Source organism: Papio anubis, chromosome 5 (genome assembly GCF_008728515.1).
Source record: "Papio anubis isolate 15944 chromosome 5, Panubis1.0, whole genome shotgun sequence".
NCBI lineage: Eukaryota > Metazoa > Chordata > Mammalia > Primates > Cercopithecidae > Papio > Papio anubis.
In genome coordinates this window covers 42,549,601-42,566,908 of record NC_044980.1, presented here as the reverse complement: position 1 = coordinate 42,566,908, position 17,308 = coordinate 42,549,601, and the positions used below count along the sequence as shown (strand labels likewise).

At 41.0% G+C, this 17,308-nt stretch overlaps 1 long non-coding RNA gene and 1 pseudogene across 3 annotated transcripts; both read right to left on the bottom strand.

The window, feature by feature from the left end:
- Positions 1-488: 488 nt before the first annotated feature.
- LOC101026669 lies at positions 489-2,681 on the bottom strand (annotated as a pseudogene).
- Positions 2,682-7,967: 5,286 nt separating this feature from the next.
- Positions 7,968-16,245, bottom strand: LOC110743450. Of its 3 annotated transcripts, XR_002522532.2 has the most exons (5): positions 15,904-16,245; positions 14,715-14,791; positions 14,487-14,604; positions 13,460-13,523; positions 7,968-8,363 (listed from the first exon to the last, which is right to left on the bottom strand). It is a non-coding gene; the product is annotated as an uncharacterized LOC110743450 (long non-coding RNA). The 3 variants fall into 3 exon arrangements; XR_002522531.2 differs by having other exon boundaries at positions 14,715-16,245; XR_002522533.2 differs by having other exon boundaries at positions 14,487-14,600; positions 14,715-16,245.
- Between the last annotated feature and the right edge of the window lie 1,063 nt (positions 16,246-17,308).

Below are 17,308 nucleotides of genomic sequence, written 5' to 3'. Positions count from 1 at the left end.
ATAAGCTGGAGCTGAATAATGAGAACACATGGACACAAAGAGGGGAATAACAGACACTGGAGCCTGTTGAAGGTGGATGGTGGAAGGAGGGAGAGGATTGGGAAAAATAACTAATGGGCAGGAGGCGTCATATCTGGATGATAAAGTAATGTGAACAACAAACCCCCATGACGAAAGTTGATCTGTTTAACAAAGCTGTACGTGCACCCTGAAGTTAAAATGAACGTTAAAAAAGATTGCTTTCAAAAAATCGTTAAATTTTCACATAAATACTGGAATCCTCAAAATCAGACAGTCATTTCAAACAACATGAATTTCAGATGATCCCTTTTATTTAGAGGTCATGCATCTGTTTTGATGTAATGTTACATCCTTATATCAGTCTACTTTTAAAAATTCTACTTAAAACGTATTTATATTTTTAAAATACATATATTGCCAGCTTGGAGAGACGTGGGGTACTTGACGTTGTCTTCACACGTTCATTATCAATTCTCTATAAATGCTGCTGCCGCCGCTGCCATCAAAGTTCTTATGCTTCCTCTTGGCGGAAGCTGTCAATTCTTCAGTCTTAACGTGTAATTTATGTATGACCCATTTCAGTGCTTCTTGGCCTTTATTAGCATTTGAAGATATCGTTCTTGCCATCAGTTCTTCAAGGTAACTGCTGAGGCTCCCTCTCTTCAGTGATTATGGCTTCTTGAGTCAAAATAGTTTTTTTTTTTTTTGGGTCCTGATGATGTGGTTTGGGTATAAATCTCTCATCTACTGAAATTGTATTTGTAAGTGAAATATTAGTAGATTTAAGTTCCATTGTTTTCTCTACAGGATTAACTACAGAATATTCTAGTACATATGTTTTGGGTTTTGCTGCACCAGTAAGAGGTTTGCAGTTCCCACTCTGTGCGGAGAAGTCTGTAGCTGTGCAGCTCTCCGGAGGGATCTATGCGTCTGTTCAACACGTCATCCCACACCATGCTCGGGTTCACAGGGCTTGGGTATTTATGCATTGCAGCTGTTGCAACAGTTTCCCACGGGTGCTGAAAAACGTGCTCTCAAGTCCAGATCTTGATGCTGCAGACAGTCCGAAAGATGTCTGGGCAGGGCAGGGGAAAATGAGGCAAAGAGGTTACATATGCCCCATGCCATAAAGAGCACCCCAGCCAGCATCGCAGTATGCGGGTGCCATCGGCCTCACTCGAGGGACATCCCAAATCCCTCCTTCACCCCTTAAGACAACGTAACCTTTAAACCTTTTAAAGTGGGGATCCCCAACTCCCCAGGCAGAGAACCGGTGGCGGTCGGTGGCCTGCTAGGAACCCTGAGGCACAGCAGGACGTGACTGGCAGGCAAGCGAGTACTACCGCCCAAGTTTAGCTGGTCTGAAGTGACAGATTCTCATGAGCGCCCACCCTATTGTGAACTGCGCATGCGAGGAATCTACTTTGCGCGCTTCTCCTGAGAATCTGACGCCTGATGATCTGAGGTAGGGCAGCGTCATCGCCAAATCATCCCTGTCTCCCCAACCCCCATCCATGGAAAAATTGCCTTCCACAAAACCAGTCTCTTGTGTCACAAAGGTTGGGGACCCCTGATGTAAAGAACACTGTTAATGTCTATTTCCTGCCTTCATCTGGAGGGCCACAGTCAGTTTTGAAGTAACTCCAGCAAGTGATCTACCCAGTTGTCCCCTCCCACTCTCTTAGTATCTAGAGCTCCGCAAAGACCCTCTGGAATTTAGACTAAAGCAAGATTGTGCCACTGCACGGAAGCCTGAGCGACCCAACTAGCAAGACACTATGTAAAAAAAAAAAAAAAAAAAAAGGGCTCTGAGCTGGGTCCCTGCCCCCTTTCTGTCTGCTTCAGGCCCATCTATACCAATCTTGATTTACCAGCTTGAAATACATTTCACAGGTGGAGAATAGGGAAAGGCTTTATTCAACACATGCACAGTTTCAATGGAAGAACTATCATAATTGTGAGTACATCAGGAACGGTGAGTTCCTTAGCACATTGCATATTATTCATTCCATGAAGAGAGTTTCTCTAAATGAAAAATGTTTAGGACGTTCAGGAGGGGAAGAACAAATTAAGGAATGATCTCCACAGCAGAGACCTCAAGGCTCTTGTGCGTGCAGGGCACAGTTCCAGCGTAAAAGTCCGCAGGGACAGTATGAGGGTCCCCGCTGGGGTGCCTCGGGCTCCTTCCAGGGCAGTGTTCGTTGAAGCAGGTCGTACCGCAGGCTTGCTGAAAGGCTGGGGTTCCTCTCCTTTCCGGGTTCCTTCCTGATGGAATCGTGGGTTTTCAGCAGCTTCCGGGGGCGGCCTGGACTGCAGAGGTCGCCATGGGCTTGTGTCCTTCCACCTGCGCAGGCGCTGGCATCTCCAGGCTTCATCAGACCGCTTTGGACCTCGCCGTAGGTAGCATTTGCGTCTTCTTGAGGTGACTGAAGCCCGTCTTTGGTTTCAGCCATTGATTCCTCGACATGGGAGTCTCGAGGCCGTTTTTGGCCCCTCTCATCTCCGGGAAGGGCTCCGTGCCCGGTGGAGGCGCAGTGCAGCAGCCAGCGCGCAGCAGAGCTCTGGTAGAGCTGATGGCATTGGCAGGAATGGCGACTCAGCACAGGGAAGTTATCCAGTGCCCAGGCCCAAGCTTGCTCTCGGTTCAGGTCCCGTGGCATGTGGGGCTCTGGACCTGCCTGCCTCCAAGAGAGCTCTTCCAAGGTTGATGGATGGAACTCCATAGCCTCAGCCTTCCAAGGCTTGACCTGGCCTAGCTGGTCTAGGAATAGAGCAAATGACTCAGTCCATCACTGACTGTGGGTTTTTATAGCGTTCTGTCTTGTACAGGAAGTCGGACATAATACAATCATGTGGGGATTAACACTTATTTGCCCTGCTGATTGCTTCAGACAGTGAAAGGATTATGGTGAAAATGTTATCATTTCGGAAGGCCCTATTGAAAGCCCTTGGGTTTTTATTGGATCAGGCGGTAATAGGGTGGGTCAGGGGGTGAGAGAATGGATCCAGTTATTGGCAGTTTTTTAAAATTTCAGTAAGAAATTGGCATTTTTCAATATTTTGCAATTAAGTGAGATGTTAGGTGTACACTTCTTATAGATATGCTCTATCAAATTAAGGGAACTCTCTTTTTCAATTTGCTATGATGATTTTTATATTAATAATAAAACCGAGTTGAATTTTCAAAAAGTTTTTTTTGTATCTTCAGAGATTATCATGTATTTTTTCTACTGCTAATGTGGACAATAACAGATTGATTTTCAAATAACAGACCCAAGTCGAGTTCCTGATAAGCTCCATTAGATTATGATGCATTTTTTAAAGTATATTACTTGATTCAGAATGCTAACATATTATGATTTTGCCCTGTAATTTTGAGAAATATTCCCTGATGAAAAAACTGAGGAGGGGCACTAGAGTGATGAATGAAATGTGCATATAAATACTTAAATTTGCTAATATTTAAAAAGGCCTTTCTGTGTATGTTGTTGTCCCACTCAGCCAAAGACTTTTCAAATACAGAAAACATGTTTCATTTCCAGCATGTCAACAGTCAAGATTGGCCTCAGTCAGTTCTATTTTTGAAAAGACTCTGAAACAAATTTTAGTACAGAGTAAATTTTTGAGTATTCCAACAGCAGGGGAAAAGCACTGAGGTATATGAGGTGAGCAGAGAGACATATTTTATTTGCTTGGCTTTCCCCTCAAAATATTGCTGAAATAAACACTCGTGTGAGATTGCTTTATTAAAGAGTGGTCCTTACAAAGTGGGAGTGAGAAGAAAGAGGAGAGGGGCAGGGACGAGTATATTCAATGCTATGCTTCCTAGTTGCTCAATCTTGTATCAAGCATGACCAGAGGTGACTTTACTATCAAACCAATAAAGTTTAACTTTAAGGCAAACTTCCAAAGAGTTTGTAAAACATTTGTCCTAAAACATTTTTGTAATTCTCTCATAAAGAAAATCCCCTACTTCCTGTATGAACACTGATTCCACAAATTTGAACCCACTCTGAACACCACTGATTTGTCTATCTTACGAACCATCTTCTGAGAGGCCATATGAATAACTGCTTCTCAGCACAGTCCACTTAGGAGGAATAAAAGGATGGAATATATCCACTGTTGAAGAGATAACACAATTCTCACAACAAAAGACCCCAGTGTACCAAATAGAAGAGAGAGGGAATACTAGTATTGAGTTGGCATTAACATGCATATAAGGTAGCCTGAGAACTACAAAGTTAGGCCTCATCTCATACATTTTCAGCAGAGCAGGGGGAAGCAGGATTAATTCCTTTCTTTCTTCAAATAGAGAACACCTTACAATAGTATCTTGCTATCTGCTGAGAGACCCTCACCTCATTCTAGGGGTACTTTTAAGAAATGTCTACAAGTATTTGTCCCATGCCTTGGATAAATTGCTACGTTGTACAAACTTGAGATTCAGCTTTACCTTTAGAAGGACTAATCTAAATTCCAACAGCTCAGCTATGGATTAAGACTCACCATATTAGATGTGATATTACTGTTGCATTTTTACATGGTGTGTAGAAAAGAAACAAAACACTCTCAAATAGTATAAGCATAAAAAGATTTATTATGGGATAAAAGTCACTTACAATCTGGTAGAAAAGTGTAGACACAGATTTTAGGCTGAATGTCAGGGAATGATTTTCTGAACCACATTACAAACTGGTTATCTAAAAGACGTTGCTGTCAGACATTAGTAAACACTGTAATTAAACAATTCAATCAAAGCTAAATCAAAACTTCCATCTTTATCTAATTATGCATCATCTTTGCCTGGAAGCCAGTAGGCCATCTTGTGCAGAAGACTACAAGATTCTTTTAGTCTAGATACCTCCCACTTAGGTCAGTGATAGTTATTATTTGCTTTCTCTGTGTCCATGGCTGTAATAATTTTTTTTTTTTTTTTTTTTTTTTTGAGACGGAGTCTTGCCCCATCACCCAGGCTGGAGTGCAATAACGTGATCTTGGCTCACTGCAACCTCTGCCTTCTGGTTTCAAGTGATTCTCCTGCCTCAGCCTCCTGAGTAGCTGGGATCACAGGTGCCTGCCACCACACCTGGCTAATTTTTTGTATTTTTGGTAGAGACTGGGTTTCACCATGTTGGCCAGGCTGGTCTCAAACTCCAGACCTTGTGATCTGCCCGCCTCAGCCTCCCAAAGTGCTGGGATTACAGGTGTGAGCCACCACGTCCAGCCAACTTTTTTTTTTTTTTCCCCTTAAATTTTAGAGACTGGGTCTCACTCTGTAGCTCAGGCTAGAATGCAGTGGTACCATAATAGCTCACTTCAGCCTCCAACTCCTGGGCTCAAGCAATCCTTTTGCCTCAGCCTCCTGAGTGGCTGGCACTACAGGCGGACACCACGACATCCAGCTAATTAAAAATATTTTTTATACGTATAGAGATGGGGTTTCACCATGTTTCTTGGGCTGGTTTTGGGATTCTAGCCTCAAGTGATCCTCCTGCCTCAGTCTCCCATAGTGCTGGGATAACTGGTGTGAACCACTATACCCAGCCCATAATAAAATTGTTCTAGTCTTAGAATCTTTGTACTTTATATTCTCTCATGAGGGTAACTCCACCTTTAGATTTTTTCCTTCTTTTTGAGACAGGATCTTGCTCTGTTGCCCAGGCTGGAGTGCAGTGGTGTGATCTTGGCTCACTGCAACCTCCACTTCCCATATTCAAACAATTGTCCCACCTCAGCCTATTGAGTAGCTGGGATTATAGTTGCAGGCCACCATGCCCAGCTAATTTATTTGTACTTTTAGTAGAGATGAGTTTCCGTCATGTTTGCCAGGCTGGTCTCAAACTCCTGGCCTCAAGTGATCTGCCCATCTTGGCCTCCCAAAATGCTAGGATTACAGGTGTGAGCACTGCACCTGGCCCAGATTTTTTTTTCTTTGCTTTGTTCATTGCATTATTCATATCAAAGTGGAGGTATCTCTGATAATTCTGTTTTTACTACACTAGCTAATATGGCATCCTTTTAGTTACCTTTCCATCTAACTTGCGTTAGGTTTCTTGATAGTATTTATCACATAAACACTGTCTTACTTATTTGTTGTCATGCTTACTGCTTTGTTTTTTTTCAGCCCCTGATTGTGTCAAACACTTTATGGCCAAGTCCATTTCTGCTTGTTGATCACTTATCTCTGGAACTTTGATCACTTTGTAGCACAATATAGACACTTAGTATTTGTTAATGAAGAGACAATGTATTAAAAGACTGGGTGTGGTGGCTCATGCCTGTAATCCCAGTAGTTTGAGAGGCTGAGGGGGCAGGATTGCTTGACCCAGGAGTTTGAAACCAGCCTGGGTAACATAGCTCCCTACAAAATACTCCATCTCTACAAAAATTTTAAAAATTAGCTGGGTGTGTGGCGTGCGCCTGTAGTCTCAGCTACTTGGGAGACTGAGGTGGGAGGTTTGTTTGAGCCTAGGAGACTGAGGCCGAAGTGAGCAGTGATGCCACTGCATTGCAGACTGGGTGACAGAGCGAGACCCCGTCTCATAAAAAAACAGCAAAAGAAAAAGAAAGAGTAGTCCTCAGAGCTCTATAACTGATTATAAACCACCCTAAAAAAGGATCAAAGTAAAACAATGATTGTGGACGACAAAAGTATTAGAACAGCCATGGTTAAAGACACATTTGACAAGGAAATTTGGTTACATCTATGGTACATAACAATTTAATATAATAATCATAATTAGTTCTCATAACATATTCTAAGATATCAGAATCACAGGAATCTCATACAATTTTGGAACACATACTAATAACACATTTATATAAATAAAAGTCAAATAAGGTTACACATGATTTCATATTTGATAATGATAATTTTATTATACCAAGTAAGCCAAATATGTCTCCTTGGATTTCAGGGGATGTAATGTCAAAAAAATTAGTGAGACCAAAACCCTACATTTAGATTTAGATTTTGGAAAGTCTGTGAAACATCAAAGCTTGAAAACACAATATCACAAAATAGCATCACAGGTCATTGTAAAATAAGCCATTCATTTAGTCAAAGTGGTAACTCAAATATTTTAAAAACAAAAAGACAAAAACTTTTACTCTTTGAGACTTACTTTCCCAAACAATAAAACCTAATAAAGACAGGATGAAGTCAATTAAATTTTACAGACAAATCTATTAAATTTTAATCATCTTGACCATAAGATATAATTTTTGTAAACCTTCTCATAATCTTTCATAATTTTTAAGTAAGGAATGCGTTAATGCTCCAAGAAAACATTGTTAATCTGACCCACATGCTTGTCTTGAATCAGTGTTCCTTTGATATTAATGTTTAATTTATAGACTGGGCACGGTGGCTCATGCCTGTAAACTCAGCACTTTGGAAGGCCTAGACAGGAGGATATCTTGAGCTGAGGCGTTCAAGACCAGCTTGGGCAACATGGTGAAATCTTGTCTCTATAAAAATACAAAAATTAGCCAGGCAGGGTGGTGCACCCCCATGGTCCCTGCTGCTTGGGAGGCTGAGGTGCCCGTCTTGCGGGGCAGAGGTTGCAGTTAGCCAGGATAATGCCACTGTACTCCAGCCTGGATGACATAGCTGGACTATCTCAAAACAACAACAAACGCAACTGTTTATTTATAGAGAAAAACTCTGAACTAATTTTATCTCTTAAAATGGATCCTTACAAGCTCACACACCCACTTCTTCTGCAATAGTCTCTGGGAATACAGGGGTTGAATAGTTTTAATTTCTGGACCCATGTCTCATGACTGCAGCTTATTCTGATTTTCTTCTTCTCCTAGGTCTGAAGATGAGACTTCAACTGCTGTCAATGTTTAAGATTTAGCCAGAGTTGGTGACTTTTTTAGATCCAGGAGTCAAAGCCCTTTAATTAGTAGCACAAGGATTTTAAAAGAAATACAGAAAGTTACATGGATATAATAACTTTAATTTTTACAAATCTTCCCAAAGAAGAAGTGTGGTGTGGAGGTTGGAGAAGAGGGTGAGGGAGGAAGCAGGTCACAATTGAACTCTTGACTGTTCCAGGATAGCTGGCATGAGTATGGGGGCCACACAAGAAATAGAAGGTGAGAGGACAGGGCCCAGAATATACTGAGCGCAGGCCTTGCAGTGTCTGGGTCCTCCAGGCCTCTTCTGCAGAACCCCAGGCCTCTGGCACACGGGGAAGAAAGGGCTGCGCTATCGTTTGTATCCAGGAAAACCAGGAACTCTTGGACTCAGGAGCCACCAGCTTTTGCAATTTTATATTCTTCTGGTCCTGGGTGTTCCACATAGCTTAGGAACCTGGCTGGTGACATTAACCCTAGAAGCAAATTGCATATGAAAATGGAATTAATGACATTAATATCAAATTCTATCATCTCGTGTGAAAGCTATACAGAGTCAAATAGTTTGGCTCAGGGCATGAAAAGAAAAATTAGTACTGGGCTTATGAAGAGAAAGCTGTTCTGGGGGACCCTGGTTTATAGAAAGTTTATCATTTCCCCAAATCACATTGCTAGTCCTGAGCAGAGACTGGAATTCTGTTCTGCCAGGAGAAAAATGCTTAGGGGCGACTATCTATTAATGAACATTTGGGATGTTAGTGAAGAGCATGCAAGAGCGGGTGCCCAGTCCTCTCTCTCTGTAAAATACACATAAAATTTACCATCTTAACCATTAAGCATACAGTTCATAATGCTTTGCAACCATTGTCATCATCCATCTCCACAACTCTTTGTATCTTCTAAAAGTGAAACTCTGTATTCTTTAAAGAATAACTCCCCACTTTCCTCTCCCTCATCCCTGGAAATCACCATTCTACATTATGTCTATGATATTCACTACCCCAAGTACACCATGTAAGTGGAATCATACAGTATTTTCTTTTTGTGACTGGGCTTATTTCATAATGTCCTTTAGGTTCACCTGTGATGTAGCATGTTAGCATTTCCTTCTTTTTAAAGGCTGACTGTCTATATGTACCACGTCTTGCTTATCCTTTCATATGTGAATGGACACTTGAGTTGCTTCCTCATCTTCGCTATTATGCATAATGCTGCTATGAACTTGGGTGTACACATATCTTCCTGAGACTATGCTTTTAATTCTTTTGAGTATATGTCCAAAAGTGAAATTGCTGGGTCATATAGTAATTCTATTTTTAATTTGTTGAGGAACTTTCTGTTTTCTACATTGGCTGTACCAATTTACATGCCTACAACAGTGCATGCATAGGGGTTCCAAACTCCTTATATCCTTGCCAAGTCTTGTTATCTTTTTTTTTTTTTTTTATGGTAGCCATCCTAGTGGATGTGCAGTGGTACCTGTATCTCATTGTAGTTTTGATTTGCATTTCCCTAAGAATTAGTGATGCTGAACATTTTTTTTTCTATGTGCTTATTGGCCATTTGTATGTCTTCTTTGGAGAAATGTCTGTTTAAGTCCTCTGCCCATTTTTGAAATGGGTTGTTTGTTTTTTGATCATGAGTTTTAGAAAGTGTTAATTTATTCTGGATGTCAATACTTCATCAGACATATGTTTAAAAATATTTTTCCCCATTGTGGAATTGTATTCAAACTCTCTCAGCGGTTATTGGCAAGCAGTCTATAATCAGTGCATTCAGGGCTATTCATTCTCTATCTATTCCCTCATCACACCCCATTGATCAGTTACTATTTCAGAAACCAGAAAGTTAAAGGCAAGGGAAAAAGTACACAAGGGAATTTCTGGCAATTTTTCGTGTTTAATGATTTTTCTCTCCCCCCCCCCCCACTTTCTTTTTTCTTTTTTTCTAACATTAGGGTCTTAGGCCTGCCAAAAGAACATTTCCCTCTCTCTCTCTCATTCTCTCTCTCTCTCTCTTTTTTTTTTTTTGATGGAGTCTTGCTCTGTCAGCAGGCTGGAGTGCAGTGGCATCATCTCAGCTCACTGCAACCTCCACCTCCCTGGTTCAAGTGATTCTCCTGCCTTAGCCTCCGGAGTAGCTGGGATTACAGGTGCATGCCACTAGGCCAAGCTAATTTTTGCATTTCAAGATGGTCTCGATCTCTTGACCTCGTGATCCACCCACCTTGGCCTCCCAAAGTGCTGGAATTGTAGGCATGAGCCACCGTGCCTGGCCGAACATTTCTCTCTTAAATGTATTTTTCTGACACCCTTCTTCCTGTCTGTTGTCCTATCTCCCAGACCTTAGAATGAGATCTTAGGTAAGGAGGTCTTACTAATTAACTGCACTGTTATTGCTTATTTGTTTTTTCTTTTGAAAACTAGGTCAGACAAAATTCGAGCTATTTAGAGAGAAGTACCACAGTTTCTCTCACCCCTACTTCACAAGTTGGTAACAACTATGAGCGCACAAGTTGGTGACAACTATGAGAACAACGATCAAACCAGAAAATCAATGTATTTAAATAAAAACACATCAGTGCCTACAGCATGCAACAAAATAATTAGTCCCTCAGGTAGTCCCTGTTTCATAAGCAAACACGAACTGGAGGTATCAGAATTGAGGATGAAATCCTGTGACTAAACATGTGAACACTAGCAATGCTCTTACAATCTACTATGAAATGACGGATGATTATTTTCTGGATATGATGTAGCCTCAGAACAGCGAGAGAGGCACAGAGAATGTTGGTGACAGGAAAAGATGGAAAGGGTGAGGTGGATATCTTAGTTAATAAAGAGGTGAGGTGAAAGGGGTTTAGAAAGTAGCTTCCGGAGGCCGGGCGCGGTGGCTCAAGCCTGTAATCCCAGCACTTTGGGAGGCCGAGGCGGGTGGATCACGAGGTCAGGAGATCGAGACCATCCTGGCTAACATGGTGAAACCCCGTCTCTACTAAAAAATACAAAAAACTAGCCGGGCGAGGTGGCGGGCGCCTGTAGTCCCAGCTACTCGGAGGCTGAGGCGGGAGAATGGCGTGAACCCGGGAGGCGGAGCTTGCAGTGAGCCGAATTGCGCCACCGCACTCCAGCCTGGGCGACACAGCGAGACTCCGTCTCAAAAAAAAAAAAAAGAAAGTAGCTTCCGGAGAAGGAAGTCTGAGCTTTCACGCACCATGGAACTAATACTAGGTAAAACATAGCCCCCAGAATTTCTGGAAAGGAATAATTAGAATAAAATCCTACTTAATATTTATTATTTTACATGGTGCTAGACTATGCTTAAGGAAGGATACCCATTAACCTCACTGATATAATGAGTACTGCAATTATATCTGGTTTTACTAATAATGGAAATGAAACACAAGGATTAAACTAACTTCTGAAAGTCAAAGAGGTGAGAAATTTGAACCACAGCAGGATCATGCCAGAATCCTAACATTTAAACCACTAGCCTACAACACAGGCCAGGTGTTTGATTTACCATGTCTGATTTCACCTTTGTCCCAGAACTCAATCCCACTCCCATTCCAAGACTAGGATCCCCAGACCACAGAGGTATCTGCGACTTCCTTGGACTTCCAGGACACACTGGATAGCAGGCTTAACCTTGTGTGTGGTTTTTTTTGGAGTCGGGGTGGGGGCATTGGGAAAGGGAGGAGGGTTTCAGTAAACACGGGTGGTGATGACAGAACAATCTGAAGATGCTAGGAGAGACCCTAAGCACATTCTAATAGAAAATGTCTTAGGCCTGCCAAAAGAACATTTTTCTCCTACATATATTTTTCTGACATCTTTCTTCCTGTCTGTTGTCCTATCTCCCAACCTTAGAATGAGATCTTAGGGAAGGAGGTCTTGCTAATTAACTGCCCTTTTATTGCTCATCTTTTTGCTTTTGAAAAGTAGGTTAGACAGGGTCGGGGGCCATGGCTAACGCCTGTAATCCCAGCACTTTGGGAGGCTGAGGTGGGTGGCTCACCTGAGGTCAGGAGTTCGAGACCAGCCTGACTAACATGGATAAATCCCGTGTCTACTAAAAATACAAAATTAGCCAGGCATGGTGGTGCATGCCTGTAATCCCAGCTACTCGGGAGGCTGAGGTAGGAGGATCTCTTGAACTGGGGAGGTGGAGGTTGCAGTGAGCTGAGTTTGCGCCACTGCACTCCAGCCTGGGCAACAAAGAAACACCATTAAAAAAAAGAAAAAAAGAAAGAAAGAAAGAGAGAAAGAAAAAGAAAACCAGGTCAGATAAAATTTGAGCTCTTTAGAGAGAAACACCACAGTTTCCCTCACCCCTAGTACACAAATTGTGACAACTATGAGCCCACCCTGATTAAAGGAAAAGGTATAATTTGACAAACCTGGAGAAACATAGATAGCACTGGTTACTGTATAGAATCAGTAAATATGCTGACTCTAACTTGAAGCACTGTTTTGCACTATAAGTAGAACTGACTCTCTAGAGGTTCAATTTCTCCAGAGGATGATATGGTACTCTCAGCAATGATAACTTTACTTCTAGGAACGTATGCTGCAGTGCAGTCCTTATGCATTAGTGGTTATGGATTATATGATACAATATAGTCTATAAACTGGATGCTGCTTTTAAAAGAAGACAGTATTTTCCAATAAAGAGGGGGAAATGTCCAAAAACAGTAATAACTGCCAAGTTATTTCTCCCTCTATACAATTTCTTTGAAGGAAAGTAATATTCATGTTTGCATTTGCATAAAAACAAAAATATACTCCAAAATATATAAATAGTAGTAACTTATCATTTGGGAGGTTGGGAAAAGGAAGGTATAAGTTCTGATTTCACTTTATGCCTTACTGTCTCATTTCGTTTTTAAAGTAATATGTATTATTTTGATAGTAAAAATGTTTAGGAATAATTTAAAAGTAATAAAAGAATTTTAATGCTAGTCACTTTAAAAAATTACACTAGGTATTGTTGATGGAAAAAATACTAGATGATAGCTACTCTACGAAGAGTTTTATTTATACTATCCCATTTGGTTAGGTGCCATTATTTTGTCCATACCATAGGTAAGGATGTGTAGTTTACATAATTTAAGTAATTAGTCAGCATGAAGGGAGGCTCAGCAAGTCTTCATCTGGGTAATCTGGTTTCCCACTGGGAAACCCCACACCTCTGTGTTATCATCACCTAGCACTGTGCACTCTTTCTCTCTATACTTACCCCATTTCTATCAAACACCATCTAGGTATTAATAAGACTAATTTGTTTGCAAAATAAATTTTGTCTCTTTAAACTTGGCCTAATTATTTACACAAGTGCAGCAGGAATACTGATTTACCACATAGGCTCTCTTTAAGTTGGCTTACCTGGACATTTTCATAAGGAATCTCAACTTAGACTTTTAAAAGTGTCCAGATGCTAGGAAACCAAACCAGGATCTTGCTATCATACTTTGCCTGCAATACCTAGAAATTTGATGAATTCTCCTTTTCTTAAGGTCCTCCAGATATCCTGATGTGCCTGGTCCTGTCAGGAAGTGACATTTCTTACTCACCTGAGAGGAAAGGAACCCTTTAAGCCAGGACAGTTTTTCATGTCTGAGTGTGCTGTTTCTGTTCCTAAAAACCATAAAAGAAATAAAACAGTGATATTACATTCAACAGAGTAACTCTAAATCCTTGTTCTACCAGTGGAAATATAATATCTCTAGGGATTAAGCCTGATCTCCAGAATTTTCCCAAGACTATAGGAAAATAACATCCAGATATTTTAAAAAAGCACCTGCAAGATGAGCTGAGGGTCTCTCAGTATACAGGAAACTGTCACAAGGTGTGCCTTTTTTCTTTTGAAGCAGCAAAAGAAGTTCTCATAATTCCCAAGGCTTTGCGCAAAACACAAGAGATATGGCCCAGCTTTGTAGCTGTTGTCATGCTACCTTACATGCATGTAAATCTGTTAAGGCTAACTCAATATTAGTGTTCTCTCTCTATTGGGTACTCAGGGGCCTTTTTGTTGTCAGGATTGTTTTATTTCTTCCACAGTGGATATATTATTCTCCTTTCTTTCCTTCTAAATGGATTATTCTTAGAAGCAGTCATAGATAGGGCTTCCCAGAAGTTGGTTCCATGTGATCAAGCAAACAGTTGTGTTCAGGGTGGGTTCAGTTCCTAGAACCTAATGTTCATACAAGTAGTAGGGGATTCTCTTTTTAAAAAAGATGGTTGGGTGCAGTGGCTCACGCCTGTAATCCCAGCACTTTGGGAGTCCAAGGCAGGTGGATCACTTGAGGTCAGGAGTTCAAAACCAGCCTGACCAACATGGCAAAACTCTGTCTCTACTAAAAATACAAAAATTAGCCGGGCGTGGTGGTGGGCACCTGTAATCCCAGCTACTGGGAGGCCGAGGGACAAGAATCACTCGAATCTGGGAAGTGGAGGTTGCAGTGAGTCAGAATCACGCCACTGCACTCCAGCCTGGGCAACAGAGTGAGACTCCAACTCAAAAAAAAAAAAAAGAATAAAAAATTCTAGTACAAAATTACAGACCTGTTCGAAGGACTCCTAAAAGCTAAACTTTCTTACCTGCATGGTAAATTTGCCTGTGGCCTTGCATGATATCCCATATGGGCCAGTGAGGTATCAGAGCATTGAATTGCCCCTTACTCCTTTCTGTTCCACTTCCTCTCCTAACTTCCACTTTCTCAAAAAAAAAAAAAATTTTTTTTTAAATTAAAAAGTCTCATATAAGTTTTCACTTTAGCTAATGCTGCCTGGGGAAGCCAGACCAAAAAAATATGCTGCTCTGCTTACCTTATATGCCTTGACTTTTTCCTCTGCCGTTTGAATCCCCAATAATTCAATCTGTATTGAAAAGATAATGAGGATGCCTACAAACGTGGAATAATTCAGATTAATATTGACCTTTGAATAGCCTGAATGAGACCTCTTGCCAGAAATTTAAAAGTCCGCCTGAGTGGGGCAGAAAAATACATTAAAAGGCCTTTTTAAGTATCAAGCAGGTATGAATATTTATAAGCCCATTTTGTTTATTACTCTTGTCAGTTTCCCATTTTTGGTCAGCCAGTGTCTCTCATGATCACAGATGTTAAAAATTATGAGTAGTGTATTAGCATACTGAATCCAGCAATATATATATTTTAAAAGCACATCATGATACAGTAGGATTTACTCCAGGAACTCACATTTGAAAATCAGTCAATATTATTCACCGCATTAACTGTAAAAATAAATAAAACTGCATGATAGTATCAGTAGATGTAGAAAACCTTTTTAAAAGTTAACCTCTCTTCATTATTAAAACAAAAAATATCTTAACAAATCGAAAAAGTGGATTCCCTTATTTATTTAATAGTATCTCTATAAGAGATACACACTTAATATTCCACTTTGAAAGAAATAAAAATGTCTTACCCCAAAATATATTTCTTTGACATATTTTAAGATGGCTGTCAGAGGCAGCAAAAGAAGTAGCCTTGCAATGCCATTGTGTGTGGGAAAAATTTGCATCTGTAGAAAATCTGCCTTGATATATACAGGCCTTCTCTTTTCCAGATGTAGGAAGGATTAATGAGAGCCTGACACATTTAAAGGTCTTAAGGAAACAATTCTCTGAGGGATGCTATCTGTGAGATTTCATGTACATAACAAGACTACTATTGCTAGCAGACCTCATCTTCTCTCCCTCCTATAACCAGTTCTGCCATGATCCACTTCTTTCTGTAACCAAGCTGGTATATAAGCTCCTGCACCTCACTGGGGGGTTGGGCAATCATACATTTTGTATGTGTTTTCCCCTGTTAATCTTCTGTTTTTGTGAGTTGATTTTACAACAAACTTTCAGAGTGCTAAGAGAAAGATTTCCCTTGGCCCCTAGAAATTTGATGTTGTAATCAGGAACCCAAAGTTTGGCTCTTTTGGAAGTCCACAGTTAAGGAAAACCAGGAGCTGATCAGCCAGCCTAAGGATAAGAATTTCTTACCAGTCAGATTCCAGGCCCCTCTCTGTGGAATGTGGTCAAGTAGACAGTAAATATCACTCTTTGTTCATTTTTCCTGTCCAAAATCTTGACTGATGGGAGAAAAGGATTTGTGTGACCAGTGCTGGTGTATTGACTCTGGTGTACTTTCTGGTACTTTGTGGTATGAATCATATTGTTTCATCCATTTCCTCCTAGAGTAGTCTTTTCTTTGTCTTTCTCTTTCTGTGTTGTTCTGTCATAAAGAGGTGTACAGGCTGAGGTTTTTCTCTTATCTTGTTTTGTTTTGTTTTGTTTGAAATGGAGTATCGCTCTGTTGCCCAGCCTGGAATGCAGTGGTACGATCTTGGCTCACTGTAACGTCTACCTCCTGGGTTTAAGCAATTCTCCCACCTCAGCCTCTCAAGTAGCTGAGATTACAGCTGCGTGCCACCATGCCTGGCTCATTTTTGTATTTTTAGTGGAAACGGGGTTTCACCATGTTGGCCAGGCTGGTCTCGAACTCCTGACCTCAAGTGATCTGCCCACCTTGGCCTCTCAAAGTGCTGGGATTACAGGCGTGAGTGTTTTGTCTTGTTTTTTAAGAGACAGCATCTTACTCTGTCACCCAGGCTGGAATGCAGTGGTGCAATCATAGTTCACTGTAACTTCAAACTCCTGGGCTCAAGTCATCCTCTTGCCTTAGCCTCCCCAGTAGCTAAGACTACAGGCACATGCCACCATGCCCAGCTAATTTTTTAAAAATATTTCTGTGGAGATGGGTCTCGCTATCTGCCCAGGCTGCTCATGAACTCCTGGCCTCTCAAAGCACTAGGATTACAGGTGTGAGCCACCATGCTCGGCCTGAAATTTTCAATATGCCAGAGGTATATTGATATATTGGCATATTGGGGTGGTGTATTCTGGTCTCTTACAGTCATATTTTGAGGGAGTGTGTCCAGAATAATCAACTCAGAATTTAGGTTGGTATCTTGAACTGGAGTATTAGGGAGAAGAGACACAGTAAAATCTCACACACACACACACACACACCCCCCTATATTAGAAGATGGGCCTTAAATTCACACTAAAAGTTGATTTCACACTGCATGGTAAAATTACATTTATCTATTCAGCCACAGGCAGAGCTATACAAACTCAAACTTCCCTAAGTGAGGCTGTGCATCTACAAAATGGAACTGAGAAGCAAGCCCAGTACAAAGCATGCGCTCACCGCAGTTTTCAGTTGAGAATGAAATCAGATAAAGCACAAAATACAGTTGGCACAGTGTCTCACAAATAATGATTTTTGTGCCATGAACCACTCAATATGTGAGGAGAAGTAAAAGATGAGGCAAGAAGCTGAAAGTATTTATGATAAATTGCACCTTATAAAAAACCAGAGGTGCAATTTTTATTGTTTTGCCAC